General features: G+C 48.4%; 1 long non-coding RNA gene across 2 annotated transcripts in view; it reads right to left on the bottom strand.

The window, feature by feature from the left end:
• The window catches only part of LOC108448923, a 22,791-nt gene that overhangs the window by 4,215 nt on the left and 6,943 nt on the right, over window positions 1–11,633 (bottom strand). For both annotated transcript variants that reach the window (XR_001865005.1, XR_001865006.1), the window contains exon 2: window positions 150–462. This is a non-coding gene — a long non-coding RNA (uncharacterized LOC108448923). The remainder of the gene's footprint in view (window positions 1–149; window positions 463–11,633) is intronic.

The following is an 11,633-nucleotide window of genomic DNA, read 5'->3' as shown; positions in this document are numbered from 1 at the left end:
CCTCAACACCACAGCCCAGGGTCCCATTATTTTAGGAATTGTCCAAACAAATTCCTCCACCAGTCCTTCCCTGGGGGGCTCCCTAAATAGGAGAGCCTGAAACCCTTCCCTTGTCCAGCCCTCCCACTTCCTCCAGAACATCTGCTTACATCAGGATTTATGAATGTGAGAAAATAGCTGCAGTTCCTCCCAAGGTTCCCAGCAGCTTTCCCTGGATTTATCCATGACACGGTGCCAGGGTTGCTTCTGTGGAGCATTCCCAGTTCCAGTCTCGGCTGTGGTGACCACCAGGGTGTTCCTCACTGGAAGCTTCCTCATTGTGGCTGTGCAAGGGGCTGAACGATGGAGCCATGTCAGGAGGGCCAATTCCCACTTCTGTGAGGAATAAACTGCAAATCCTGGGAAAAACCAGAGCTGGCAGGACTTCTCCATCCTCCACATCTCAGGTGTTTCATCTCCCTGCTAGCAAAAAGAAGGCACAGTGAGGAACAGTGAACATTCCCATCCTTGGGAGTGCCCAAGGCCACGTTGGATGGGGCTTGGAGCAACCTGGGGTAGTGGAAGGTGTCCCTGTCCATGGAATGAGGTAATCTTTAAAATCCCTCCCAGTCCAAACCATTCCATGATTCTCTAAGCTCTTCAAACCTAAAACTTTATTGGGGAATTTAAGTCACCCTTCCCTCTCTTCCACATGGACTGAGCTGGTTCTTGCTGTCCAAGACACAGGAAGAACTCAAGGCCTCCAAGCTCAGCTCCATGGATTTCTCCCAGCTCAAAGAAGAGCTCCCAGATGCACCTCTGGACACAAAGTGCACTTCAGTAGCTTGGATTCCAGGGAATTTTCACTGAGGAACTGTAGTTCCCTCTCTTGGCTGGCTTGGGAGATAAAAAAAGCCTCTTCTGGCCAATTTTTCTTCATTCCCACCCCAGCAATTAGCTGGACAGCCTCACTGGATTCCTGCATTATCCTCTTGTTTTCTGAGACAAATTTAATAAAGTTTCCAGGGGAAAACATCTCCCAGACCAAGCTCCAGTTGCTTTTTGCCTTTGATGCCTCCCAGGAGCAAGTCTGGACTAACAGAGCTCCCAGCAACTGAATTCCACCTTTTTTTTGTCTGCTTCCCTTCCCGGCGAGCTGCTCCAACGGGAGGTTCAGTCTCTCTGGCAAATTCCCCAGCTGTGTGAAGTGTTCTCAGCCTCCTTCCACATCTGGGGCTGTAAATCTGAGCCCAGCTCAAGGTCCACAAATTGCTTCATTTATCTTGGAAAGGCTCCTGTGGATGTGCCTGGAACCCAAATTTTTCTCAGCTCCTCATTTCTGTTGGGCCCCCCATTTTTTTTTCTTCACTTCTCCCACCAAGAATTGAAGCCAAATATAGACATTTCTTGTCCCACATCCCGATCTAAATAAAAACTGGGCCACAAATCATGTTTTTGAGGTTTTTTTTCCTTCAAGCAACTCGTGTTGTTTTCCTGAGGAGCAGTTTCTCTCTCAGACTCAGTTGCTCTTAGGCTTGTTTACGGAAGGAGGAAAAAAATCAGTGACAACTTCAGAGAGATCCTTTGGTGAGATCCTATTTACAAAGTGTGCCCACCAAGTCCTGTTTCCCGGGAAAAAAACAAGCAGGAGCTGATGACAGCACATTTTCCTGCTCACAGTTTCTGAGTCTCCCCCTCCTGTCGGTCCTGTTTGTGTTTTCAGGACACATTTAACCATTTCTGGGGGTTTCTTGCTTTTTCTCTTACACAGTGACTCCACTTTGAAGGAGTGGAGTCACTCCACTCATCTATTTTTTCCTCCTATGAAACTTCCTCCAGAGCAAAGCTTTTGCCTCGAGGCAAGTAGTAACACCTTGCTCTAAACAGCTCAATATCCTGTTAAATCCAGCTCTTCCTCCAGCCCTCCCATCCCTAAACCCAGTTTTACTCCCTCAAGCACTCCCTGGCATTCATCTCCTGGAGCTACACAAAGCAACCTGATCATTATCCAGGGAATCACCGGGCACAGCCTGGGGATAAGGCTCACAAAAACCGGATTTGGGCCTTTCTCACACACAGAAATAAAGTTTTGTTGTCCTTTTTAGACAACTGCTTCAGTTCATGGCCACAGAGACCTCCTGTGTGCCTCAGGTGGGCTGAGGCAGGGATTTGACTGATTTCTGTGTAGGTTAAATCCTATACCTGCCTTTGAAACCAGACCCTCTGCCAGGTTTTGTGCTGCTCCCAAATCCAGGCCTGGAAAATCAGTTTTGCCTTGGACGGTTCTTCCTATGGTCACTTCTGGAGCACCAACTCCAGAAAAGCTGGGGAAAAAAGGGAAAAACCAAGGTGTTGCTGATGCCTTAGGTTTTAACTTTTATATTTTTCAAATTCTGTACTGCTTAGTGTAACTCTGAAGTTTCTTGCAGCCTGTTCACTCTGCTCTCTCATGCTAGGCAGACATAACAAAGCCTCTCCAGGCCTGCTCTTCAAGGACACCCAGACCGTCCTAGCCCCAAAAAGTATAAACCAAAAAGCCTCTAAAGGGGGGCTAAGCTGAGGGCAATTACATCATTGAACTGAAGCTTTAATTGGAGAATTAACCCTGCTGTGCAAATGAACCCAACCTATAAAAGGGTGAGGAACTCGTGCCCTGCCGTCCACCTTGGGGTCCATCTCGGCAGTGGCCTCTGGCCCCCAGGGGTACCTTTCAAGGCCTTTCAAATAAACACCTACTTTTATTCCCTTACTCCTGCCCAGTCTCTGTGTCCAGGAGGCCTCTTAAGGCATCAGGTGTAATTCACATGCAAAATTCAGTTGCTTTTGTTCCCAGAATTAGAAAAGTTGAAGTTTTGGCTGCCCCTGGATCCCTGGCAGTGTCCAAGGCCAGGCTGGACATTGGGGCTTGGAGCAGCCTGGGACAGTGGGAGGTGTCCCTGCCCATGGCAGGGGGTGGAACTGGATGGGCTTTAAGGTCCCTTCTGACCCAACCCATTCCATGGTCCTTTGATTCCATGAAAAGTCCAATTTTCAAAGAATTCGAATTAGCTCCGGGGCCCGGCAGCGGCACCAGAGCCACGGGCAGGGCCTGAGCCCGGCAATTGCCCTGCACAGGAGGCAGAACTGCTGCCCTGGGCAGGGCCCGGGCTGGAACAGAGCCCAGAGAGGGGCTGGAGCCTCCTCCCTGGGGATGTTCCAGGATATCCACACTCCTGGGCCCTGGGCTCTGGGATGATGCTGGAGCAGGGAGTGGCACCAGATGGGACCCACTCTGGTCCCTTCCAGCCTCACCCATCCTGGGATTCTCTGCAAGAATTTTTTCTTTCCAAATATTCCTTTTATGCATCAAACTCTCAAAGTCAGGATTAAGGAATGTTGGCTTTCCCTAGGGAAGTCAGCAGTCCCTGAGCCAGGCTTTTCTCATAGCCAACTATATAGAGCAGGATTCATCCCAACCTCCAACAGGTGTTTAAATTCAGGCAAGAAAGTTGAAATTTAAGTTATTTAAAAATGGTATTTAAATTTCAGCCAGAAAGTCAAAGTTTAATTTATTTAAAAATTTTATTTAAATTAGGGTAAGAAAGTTGAAATTTAATTTATCTTAAAATGGTATTTAAATTTGGGCAAGCTGCTCAGGGGAGATCCCAAATCCCACCTCCAGACACTTTCCAGCTGACCCAGTTCATCCACAACCCTCATTTACCTCAACAAAAGAAAGAGAATTTTTCTTCTGGACTTTTATTTCTATACTTTTCCTGCAAATTCCAGGTTTCTATCACAGATCTCTGGAGAAAAATAACTCTTCAGGGGCTTAATAAGGATGGAAACATCTTCACCTGGCTGAATTCCAGTTCAAGAGCTCACCCAGACCTTTGTCACCTCATGTCATGCAAAACTGCACTCCCAAATCAAATAATACTTAATCAAGCACCTTAGAGGACTCTGAAATAAATAATTTGCAGCATTTTAGCCCAAATTACTGCTCTTTACTCCCTATTATTGTTCAAACAACTCCCAAGGCATCCATAGGGTTTTATAAACACAGAAAGCAGGGAGATCTCAGCCCATAAAAGCTTTGGATGGGAACAAAAGGAGCAGCAAATGAAGGCAGACTCTCGTGGGGGGGCTGAGGGAATGCTTACAACCAGGATGGATCATTTGGTGTAGCTGTGAAAATAAAACTGTGCATTTTTCTGTTGATATTTCTAGCATTTAATGCTTGAAAAGCCTCCTCCTGAGCCCTTCTGGGTTTATGTGCAGGGAAACGTTTGCTCCATCAGAGTCAAGAGACTGCAGGGTTGGTCTAAAGTCCCTGTTTTAAGCAGAATCTCCAGGTTGGAGCATCCAGACTCTTGGGAGCAGCCAGGGAATGCTGACCCCAGGCCAATCCCAGGTTGTTTCCCAAGGCTCTGGGAGTGGAGCCTCTATTGGAAAAACCCTGCTCTTGTTTCCCCATCAACCTGGCTGAGGAGGGGAGGGGATGGCAAGAGGGAGCTTCAGATGAGATGGGAGGGAAAATTTCCCTGCCAGAGTGGTGAGGCCTTGGGATGAGCTGCCCAGGGAGTGCTGGAGTCACTGTCTCTGGGAGTGCTCAGGAGGAGTCTGGATGTGGCCCTTGGGGACAGGCTTTGGGGTGCTGCTGGTGCTGCTGGGGTGGCACTGGGTGATCCTGGAGGGCTCTGCCCACCTTGGTGATCCTGGGATTCTGCTGACCTGACGGGGTCCAGCAGAGTCACTGCAGTGGGAGTGTCACCAGCTCAGCCCTGTCCCTGCCACTACAGTGACAAAAATCACTGTACTAATCACTGCATTAACAGATGGCAACGACTTTAATTTGTTTTAATCAATAATATTGAATAGCCTAAATATGAATTCAGCATGCTCATATGATCTCTTCCTGCTGGAAAGGAGGTTATCACCTCCTGCTAAATCCTGAATCCTGCGGCTTGTGACACACATCCCCTTTTCCCACAGCTTCCAAGGCCACCCTGATGCCACAGCTTCCTCTCAGGAATGGGACAGAGGTTCTTCCCATTCCCGTGGTTTACCCACTGTTGGGATAACCACAGACATGGGGATGAGGAAATATGAGCAGGTCTGTGCAGAGCTTGGTGGTGACACCTGAAATTCCCCAATCTGGAGATGATTCCCTGAGTTCCCTTCAAAAAAATTCCAGCACAACCTCCCCCGTCACCCTGGTAGAGTTGTCCTGCTCATTCTCCCACTGATAGAATAATGGAATTATGGAATCATGGAATGATTTGGGTTGGAAAGGATCTTAAAGATCATCTCGTGCCCCCTTCCACTATCCCAGGTGGCTCCAAGCCCCATCCAAGCTGGCCTTGGACACTTCCAGGGATCCAGGGGCAGCCACAGCTTCTCTGGGCAGCAGATAGGTCAAAGCTTCTCTTCTCTTCCTAAAACACAAGGATGAAGCTCCCAGTATTCCATGGGCTGCTGACCACTGGAATTCCCTTTGGAGAGCCTTCCCCAGAGCAGGAGCTTTTCCAGAAGGGTGGGGTTTATCTCAGCGCTTCCCTGCTCCAGAGTGGCAGAAATTAAAGCAGAGCTGAGCAAATCCATCAGGGAGGAATCTCTGCAAGGTTTGGATGGTTTGGAGCAAATGAGGCCCAGGGCCACCCTCTGGGTGCTGGGAATGACCCAGGAACAATGGAGAGCTGCCCAGTCCATGGGCACCAGGGGCCATGTCACAGAAAATGGGGACACTGTGTGCCTGGAAACCAAGATGGGATGGACAACACACAACCAGTTTAATTCCTTTTCCCATCCCAATCTTCCCTGTTTCCCTTTCCCAGACTGAAAGTGCCCTACAGACTCGTCCCCCACCGTCCCCACCTTCCCCAAGCCCAGCTCTGAGCAACACCCAGGGCAAGCCCATCCTGCAGCAGTCACGGAGCATTCCAGATGGGACACATGGAAATACTTCCATCCTCACAGCAGTGCTGGGCACAGGGCCCCTGGGAAAAGCAGGGCTACAAGGGGTTTGGTAAGAGAGGTTGTTCAAAACCCAGCACAGCCCCAAATTCCTCCGTGTGCTGCCATAGGATCCATTGTGCAAACACCTATGGATCTGCAGGAACTCATTCCGCCTGCCTGGGAGGGCCTGGGACACTCAGGGTGAGCTCTGGCAATTGGAGAACATCAAGAATTCAAAACCTTCGTGTGACTCACACTGCCCAACCCATCCCCCTAAGGTTACTTGGACTTAGTATGCACAGAAGGCACATTGTTATTTCTGCTTCCAAAAAGTCATGAATAATTTACCATTCATTACCTAAAACCTTCTTTTTAAAATTATTTTTGGTTTTTTTTTACAATTGGCTTCATCCAAAAGAATGCGAAAGCAGAGAAAACGTTCATTTCCCAACCTCTTCTTAGTTCATTGGTGCTGAGCATCAAAGTAGCCCTCAGAAAGCTTTAGTTTGCAAAAGATCACATTTTTGGGGTCTCATTTGAAGAACAGCATTTGTTGGGGAAGCAAAATTCACCTCTGCTCCTGAAAAAAGGAACACGGGGAGGAAAAAAAGGGGAAAAAAGCTGGATATTTGGACAATGCTCTGAGGCACAGGATGGGATTATTGGGGTGTCAGTGCAGGACTGGATGATCCTTGTGGGTCCTTCCAACTCAGGATATTCCATGATTCTAAAGGAATGCATCAGAAGTCGCACTTCAGGCTACCAGAGGAACATGGACTGCTGGAGTCTTGTTCCCCCTGCTTGGCATAAGTTGGAAAATCCTTCAGAATTCCACCTGAGATCATTGGAAATGCCCCCAGCCAGAGCAGCTTCCTCTGCCTGCTGTGGGAAAAGAGATCCCTCCATGGCAGGCCTTGTCCAGGTGGAATCTGGCAGCTGCTGCTTTTCTGTGTGGGAATCACACCTGATCCCACTGGGAATGACACCTGCACCCACTGGGAATGACACCTGCAGTGTGGGGCCTGTAGCAGTTACCACACAAACTGATTTTCATGGAATTGCTCCACCTGGCTGAGCTGAACACATTTCCCAGAGGTTTCATTTTGGTGTCCAGACAAGTGAGGGGGCTGGGATGGGATTAGGCCACTATTCCACCAAAAACCCCAAAAAAAGGGTCTTACCCTCAGCCCCCCAGGCTTATCCCGAGCACTCAATTCCTCCCTTCAGGATTCCTGGGGGGAATCCAGCTGGGATGCTGGCCTGGGTTCAAACACCCCTCTCCTTTTGGGGAGGGTGATTAACCTGGAGCAGCTCCCAACCCTGCAAACCATTGTTTAGTGCATCCTGGAGAGGGCTGAGGGCTGCGGTGGGAATGGAAGCACTGGAGCTGTGAAAGGTTGCACTCCCTGATTCCTGCCAGGATAAAATGATCCTGGAACTAAAGCACTCCTGGCACATTTAGCTCGCTCCCAGCCTCCCTTCATGGGTCTGTTTTCAGATTTTTTAGAATTTCTGTAAATACTTCAATCTGTCCCATCTTTAAAATTTTAGCTTCCCATTAATGAGGCAAATTAATTGGTGCTCACCAGTGCTTGGCACAGCCCAGGGAGGATCTTCCCCATGGTTTTCCTGGTAAATCCTGCAGGAAGGGAAGGGATGGTGCTGTTTTATCCTTGGCATCCCAGCACCTCTGGTGCAGCAGCTCCACCTCAGACACGTGGTGGGATACAAGCCCCTTGTTCACATCTCTGCCCCTTCCCCTCTTTCCTGTCACCTCTGCACACCCACATCCACAGGGATTGCACTTCCAACCCCTCAGCCCCAGAGGAATCCCTGGATGCCTTGGGCTGACCCTCACAGATCAATTCCCACCTCCAGGAATGAGCAGGAACAGCTTCCCACAAATCCTGCTCAGGATTCCTGTGCCTGGGGACACTGGGCAGGCACGGGGGCAGGACAGGACCTGTGGGAGATTCCTCTCTCCAGGTGCATTTTCCTGTGGGACAGGGATCCTGGTGAAGCTACTGAAACACCAGCAGTGATCTGTCCCTTTAGCATGGAACAGTGCCAGGAGATACCATGGAATGGTTTGGGATGGAAGGGGCCTTAAAGATCATCCAGTTCCATCCAGGAACATGTCCACTATCCCAGATTGCTCCAAGCCCCATCTGAGCTGGCCTGGGACACTTCCAGGGATCCAGGGGCAGCCACAGCTTCTCTGGGATCCATCCTGCCAGGATACAGCCCTGGAGCCTTTGCCAGAGGAAAGCCTGAAGAGGAGAGGGATTTGCTCCTCCTCCTTAGGTAGAGGAAAGGCCCAGAAAGTTTTGTTTCTCACCTGAGCTGGACACAAGCCGAGCACTGGAGGAAGGGCTGTGCTGGCTCTGACTCTGCTCAAATCCTTCTCCCTCATTATCCTGGTTGGATTTTTCCCTCTCCAGCTCCTGCTGTGCCTCATCAACCCTGGACTGACACAATCCCTGCATCAGGCCTCGGCTCTGAGCAAGCCAAGCCTCCTGCTCCTCGCACAGGGGTTTACTGGGGCCAGGGCTGAGGTAGCCCTTTGCTCCTAATGGAGTTCCAAATGAAATCCCATCCTCCAGGACACAAAAATCCTGCAAAACAACACCCTAGAAGAGAATAAACCCCAACAGGAAAACCACCAACAGTGAGCTTGGAATCAAACACATCCAAAGGGGGAAAGAGGGGTTGGGACAAGAAAAACACCCATGGTGCCTGAGCCAGTTAAATCCAGCAAATTCCATCAATCACAGAATCCCAGACTGGTTTGGGATGGAAGGGACCTTAAAGCCCACCCAGTGCCACCCCTGCCATGGGCAGGGACACCTCCCACTGTGCCAGGCTGCTCCAAGCCCCAATGTCCAGCCTGGCCTTGGGCACTGCCAGGGATCCAGGGGAATGCAGCACAATTATTTTCTAAGCAATTGTGGCTTTAATTTGTCTCCTACCATCCCTAAAACCTGAAAATCTGTGCAACATCATCCTTATAAATATGGGGTAAATTTACTCTACAGGTGACACATCACTGTAACAGCCAGGTCACTTTTAAATTTATATATTAATATATACCAGATACCTATTTATATACAGACTTACATATAACCCCCTTTTTTCTTTATTTTTGTGCTATGAACCATATATATATATTTTTAAATGAACCTGTCCCTTTGCTTTTAGTAAAAATCAGCAGTTCAGTGCCAGAGCAGAGGCTGCTTGACTGTGAATGTTTGCATCTTTTAATGGCACTTTTCAATTTTTTTTTGATGTTACTTTCCATTTTTTTTAACGTTACTTTCCATTTTTTTTAACGTTACTTTCCATTTTTTTTTTGATGTTACTTTCCATTTTTTTTTTAATGTTACTTTCCATTTTTTTTTAATGTTACTTTCCATTTTTTGGTGTTACTTCTCATTTTTTAAATGTTACTTCTCAATTTTTAAATGTTACTTCTCAATTTTTAGATGCTGCTTCTCATTTTTCAGATGTTACTTTTCATTTTTTAATTGTTACTTCTCATTTTTTAAATGTTACTGTTTTAAATGTTAATTTTTGTTCAGTGTGGTGGTACCAAGCACCAGTTTGCCCAGTTTAGACTTGTTTAGCTTCCATGAAGGAAAACTTGAGCATGACAATCGTAAAGGAAAGGAAAAGGAAAGGAAAAGGAAAGGAAAAGGAAAGGAAAAGGAAAGGAAAAGGAAAGGAAAAGGAAAGGAAAAGGAGGAATGGATTCCCTTCCAGGTGGCAGCTCTGCAAGGAGCAGAGGTGAAGGCACCCATATCCCAGAAGAAGCTGGGATCCAGAGTGATCTGCAGTCCAGTGTGAGGAAGGAGGAGGTTGGACAAAATTTGGGATGTACATTTATATTAGTTGGAAGTAAAATTCATTGGGATGTGGAGGTCTCCACATGAGCGTGGCCAGTTTGGAAACCTGACTGGTTTTCAAACCTTCTGAGCCTGGAAGTGCCTGATGTTCCCTGCCTGCAGGGTGCGGCCTCAGAAGGCCCAGCACAGGCAGGATGCAGTGCCAGGAGCAGCAGCTTTCCATGTTTTTGGAATGACCCAGCTTTTTTGGAATAACCCAGCTCACCCCTCGTGCCTTTGCCTGACAAACCTTCAAGGGCTTTCTAAATCCGCATGGAGCGATTCCCAGTGGGGTGCCCGAGAGGTTCTCCCCCTGTGCTGGGGCACATTCCCAACAGGGAGGACCTGCAGGGGCAATTCCCAATAAAAGGTGGTATTATTGCCTGCTTTTCCCAGCTGGGAAATGGGATGGAACTCCTGGAATGGCAGCTCAGGGCAAGGAGTGTTTAGAAGCAGCTCCCAAGTTCTTTTATCTCCCCTGAAGACACAGCTCCTTGTTTTTTCCATGTTTAATGGCTCCTCAAAGTAGGATAAACCATATTTTTATCTTTGTTGATCATCAGAGACTTCACAGGAGAGCTCTTATACAAAAAACTGGGAATTATAAACAAAATTAATTCCCAAATCCTGCTCTGGAGTGGTTCAGCACTTACCAATCCAGGCAGCTCTTAGGAGGTGTGGAATAGGGAGAGTTATGGGATCAACCAGCAGGAAATCTGCTCTGGGACCATGCAGCCAGGTGGGTGAGCCTGGCAGGAGGAGATTAAACAAGACTGGGGGTAAATTTGCATTAATTGGAGTTAAATTTGCATTAATTGGAGGTGTAAATCAGGCTTTGGGCACACTGAGGAGATGCTGAGCCTGTAAATAACTACGCAACACAATAAAGATTCCCCTGGCTGCCCTCAGGACACAAAGGCTCCTGAGATGGGATGAAGGAGTGGAAAAAGAACCAGCAAGGGAAGGGCTATCAGTCCCCAGGGTAGAAAAAACAGGGAATGAAACAAATGGGAATAGCCTTGAGGTGTGCAGAGCTCCCTGATCTTTCTCAGCCTCCCAGCTGCCCCCGTTCCTGACAGAGCCATAAATAGTGAAAAGAAGGCTCTGGAGCTCTTCAACAACAGAACAGTTTCCAGGTATCCTATCAGCAGGAGCAGTTTCCAATGTTTATCGTGGAGATAAAGCAGGAAAAACATTGCTCAGGCTCAGTCCCATTGGCCACAGTGAGATCAAAACCCAAACCAATCTGCTCAACTGATTTGCTCCACACTGGAATTTTTGAGCCCTATTTTGCAGTGGAGATCTCCACTGCCTTCCCAGTTCGTCAAAACACTGTTATCTGGGATAACAGGGCATGGATACAATGGCTAAAGAAGTAAAAAATGCACTTTTTGAATCTTCCCCCCAGAGATTTGCAGGGGATCTTGTCCTCTTCAAACTCGAAGAGATGGCCAGGGGTTGGTTGGGTCCTGTGGAGGGAAAAGCTTTTGGCTGGTTTGGGAATAACTTCCAGTCACTGAGGATGAGCACTGGGGGCCTCACAGACTCCCAGTGTTCCACAGATCCATGTTCTTGTTAGAAGGGGAAAGGGAGTGGAAGGACATTCCTACAGGAGGGGAAAAGGCAGGAAACGAACACTGGCAATATCTGTGCTTATCCACACTCGCACAGGGCCTGGTGTCCCTCGGACTTGCTGCTTCCACAAGAAGAGCCCAGGGCCCAGGAGTGTGGATATTCTGGAATATCCCAGGGAGGAGGCTCCAGCCCCTCTCTGGGCTCTGTTCCAGCCCGGGCCCTGCCCAGGGCAGCAGTTCTGCCTCCTGTGCAGGGCAATTG

The sequence above is a fragment of the Corvus brachyrhynchos genome, unplaced genomic scaffold, assembly GCF_000691975.1.
Source record: "Corvus brachyrhynchos isolate BGI_N302 unplaced genomic scaffold, ASM69197v1 scaffold149, whole genome shotgun sequence".
NCBI lineage: Eukaryota > Metazoa > Chordata > Aves > Passeriformes > Corvidae > Corvus > Corvus brachyrhynchos.
This window is presented reverse-complemented; position numbering and strand designations above follow the sequence as displayed.